This window comes from Pteropus alecto, unplaced genomic scaffold, assembly GCF_000325575.1.
Source record: "Pteropus alecto unplaced genomic scaffold, ASM32557v1 scaffold34, whole genome shotgun sequence".
Taxonomy (NCBI): domain Eukaryota; kingdom Metazoa; phylum Chordata; class Mammalia; order Chiroptera; family Pteropodidae; genus Pteropus; species Pteropus alecto.
In genome coordinates, this window is record NW_006435763.1 from 6843783 (window position 1) to 6847669 (window position 3887).

The following is a 3887-nucleotide window of genomic DNA, read 5'->3' on the forward strand; positions in this document are numbered from 1 at the left end:
CCTCCCCCACCCCACCCCCAAGCTCTTGTCTGTCTTGTTCTGCACCGATTCTCCAGTGCCTGGCACGTGGGCAGGGCTCGCCGCCAGTTGCTGAATGAATGAATCGCTAAATATGCTCTCCAACCCCCACGTCATCAGCAGGGCAGATGTTCTCATTGCCAACTCACGGAGAGGACTGAGTGAAGGCCTGAGGTTTAAATCAAAGTTTGATCCTTGGACGGGCAACAGCAGCAGACTCTTGGGGAGGCTCAGCCCCCCATTTCCACAAGCCTTGCAACAAGCCCCAAGGATGCACAGATGTCGGGACACACTGAGGAATGAGGGGCTTGGACACATCCTCGGGTGCCAGCACCCCAACCCAAGACCAAGCAGACAGTGCCCACTGTCAGGTAAGCCCATCCTGCTGCACTAGCCACCTGGCGCCTCGACCCACCGCAGGCCCAGGAACCTCGAACTGAACGATACCGATTAGAGGTTTCGAGTCAGCCGCCAGGCAAGGCTGATCGGGACAGGATGAATATATGGCAACAAACCCGTGGGATGGGGGTGTGCAGCTCCTCCAAAGGAGTGATGAATAAATGTGAACGAATGTGCGAGACTCGGCTCTCATACTAATTACCTTTGCTGCCAGCCAGGCTCTCAGAATGTGACTCATTCAGATGCTCTTAAAACACTGCATCCATCTCTCTCCCTCTCTCTCTCTCTCCCTCCCTCCCTCCCTCCCTCCTTCTCTCTCCTTTCTTCCCCCTCTCTCTCCCCCTCCCTCCCTCCCTCATCCCTCTCTCCCTCTCTCTCTGCCTGCAGTGGGGCCAGAAGCCACCAGCAGGTAGTGGAACACCTCCATCTCTCCGCGAGCTGGGGCCTGCCGAGGCTGGAGAGAATGCAGGCCAGATTCCTTGCATGAGGGACAGCACTGCCTGCCTGCAGGCCATGTGCAGGGCTGGCTCCCCTCGCCTGGGCCCTCAGCGAGCACCGTGTCCCTCCGAATGAGAACTTCCACTTCCAAATCCTGTTCCTGCCACTCGCTAGCATCCAGTGACCCCGGGCAGCTGATTTAACCTTTCTTGCCTCAGTTTCCTTATCTGCAAAATGAGGATAACAGAACCCACCGGGTGGGGCCGTTGCAAGGATTAAAATAATAATTAGGGTTTAGGACAGTAGTAAACGTAGGGCGAGCACTTATATAAAGTGTCCGGTAACTAATAAGAGATGGGGTAATGCGCTCCTGCGTCTGAGCCCGGGGAACTTTTCTGACTGCTTTTCCAGGAGGGGCGGTTGCCATGGAGATGGAGTTGGAAGTGGGGCTCGCCCAGGTGTTTGTCCACCACTGGTTCCCAGCCTCCCTCTTCACACACCGAGCAAAGAGGTCCCTGAGGTGGCGTGAAGGGGAGATGCCTTCGGGGGTGGCCTGGCCTGGGAACCCCGAAACAATCCCCATCTCCCAGCAGGTGCTCTAAGTGAGAACCTCACTGTGAGGATGATTTTCCCAAAAGGAACCCAGGCTGGAGGACACCAGGCCAGCCTGCGTGCCCTGAAACTGGGTGTCTCTGATGAGTCGGATCCAGGACACCCCGAAACCAGATGGGAGCCAGTGTCCCATCGCCCTACCCACCGTGTGAAAGGAGATGTAAGGGGTAGAGACCCGCTCTCCAACACACCATTGTGACCGGCCTCACTGCGCCCACTGTCATCAGGGTTCATCGGAGGCCTCTCGCCCTCCACTGCAGTGTTCCCCACCCCCACCCCCCCCACCCCCTGGTGCCCAGATGATGAGAGGCATCTTCAACCCATCTTCTCTAAAGATGCATGGAAAGGAAAGATGAGTAGGGAGGGAGGGGCTCTCCTCGTCCTGGGCATGTTTACTAGCGCAGTACCCAGAATTCACACTGCCATCTCTCTGTCCAGATCAGGAGACCTCAGTGGGAGGGAAGCCAGACAGCACACTCCGTGACACTGGCCATTCCTTGACCTCTCTGACCCTCAGTCTCTTTGTCTGTAAAATGGAGATAATGACAGTGCCGCCTTCACCATGCTGCTGTGAAAAATACATGAAAAGCGCCCGGCAAGGTGCCTGGGACACAGGGCATAATAATTATTAAAAAGACAATCGTGATTCTCATTGTCCCGCTGGGGACTGAAAGTTGAGGTGAGAGGCGGCTTGGCCAGAGGCTTACTGGAATTTACAGGCCAAGATGGGACTAGACCCATTTCTCCCAACTCCTGACCTCAAGACCTTTCCACTGCACCCCTGGTTTGGCCTCCCCCGGGTCTGGCAGGGGCCTAGTGTTACACTGTGTCCCGGCCCACTCCAGTTATAGCCGCTGGTGCATTTCCTGCTCCAACAGGATTAAACTGTTACAAGGTTTCCTGACATAAAGCTCTTTTCTAAAACGGCAACCTCACCCTCAGTTATATTTTCCAAGTTAACACCACCTCATCATCTTCATTTCTCAAGGGTGCCCGGACCACCAGTCAGTTGGGGGGGCCCTTGAATTTAATAACCCTCAGAGGTTAGTAAACAGGATTGCCAGAACACAAGCTCTCTGCACACGAATATGCAAAGCAGCTCCCAGCCTGTAAATAAAAGCAATCATTGAAATGCAAATTGCATCCTTGGCTGCCCATTCGGGCTGTAATTTCAAGAAAATGTGACTAACTCAGAACCCCCAGGAAGCTCTGCGTGGAAGCGTTTATGGGGCCGTGGGTTCTGGGTGGGGGCTGCTTAGGAGGGAGAAGAACTGCTTTAAAGTGGGGGGTGGGTTTTAAAACCCGAGCTACTCCCTGCGTGGGCTCCCAGGGCTGGCCAGGCTCAAAGTGGTCCCCACAGACTGGCAGGCTGGACAGGGAGGGACCCTCGGAGCCTTGCCATCCCCAGAGACAGAATGTCAGGGAAGCTGCTTTCCATGTCCTTGTTGAGGTTAGAGGCGCTTTTAAAAATCAGATTCTGTGGCTTCCTGCTCAGATTTCCTCTAAGGGTTCACTGGCCCAAGGAGAATAAAACCCAGACTCCTTTCTGTGGCCCAAAAGATCGAGGTCTGGCTGGTCCCAGCCACTCATCCCCCCTACCCCGACACACACACACACACACACACACACACACACACACACACACACACACACACACCTGCCTTGGAGTTCCAGCCACAATGGCCTTTGTTCAGTTCCTCTAACTTCGTTCTGCCTGGTTCGGTCTGCCCCCCCAAGATCTCCCTGTGGCGGGGACCTCCCATCTTGAGGGGCTCCACTAAAACGTCACTCTCCCCAAACAGTCTTCCCCGTGTACACAAATCCTTGTCACTTTCTTTTACGGCATCCTATTTTACTTTCCTGGCAGCCCTTATCCTAATGGGAAGTTGTATCTATTTACTGTATATCTATCTACTTGTTTAGTGTTTGCTCACCACCTCCCCAGAGCCCTGGAGAGCAGGGCCTTGTCTGTGTCATACACCGCAGTGCCCCGGCACGGTTCTGTAGTTGGCGCACTTATTTAAACAACAAATTAAGCAATAAAGATCTCGAGCTTCTCTTTCTAACAAGACCGCTGGTCTTGCTGACTTGTGCCCCAAATGGCGAACCCTTCCATCTTCTCCCCTTCTCAGCTCAGCTGACTCCTTCTCAGACTTAGAGCAGGGAACGGATAGCAAACGTCCACTCCGGAGTCTAGAAACAAAACCGGCCCGGTGGAGGGCTTCCAGCCTACAGACGCCGATTTGCATTCAGTTTCCGTGCTTTCCTGTACAGCTTAACTCAAAGTCTGAATCTTCCCAAAGCCCCGAGCCCACCGAGGAAACTTCTGAATCAGAGTTCCGAGGCTGAAGTTCCGAGGCTTTTGTGCCAAGTTCCCCCGCCCCCAACTTCTCTGGTCTTTGCGAGGACCCCCAGTTCGT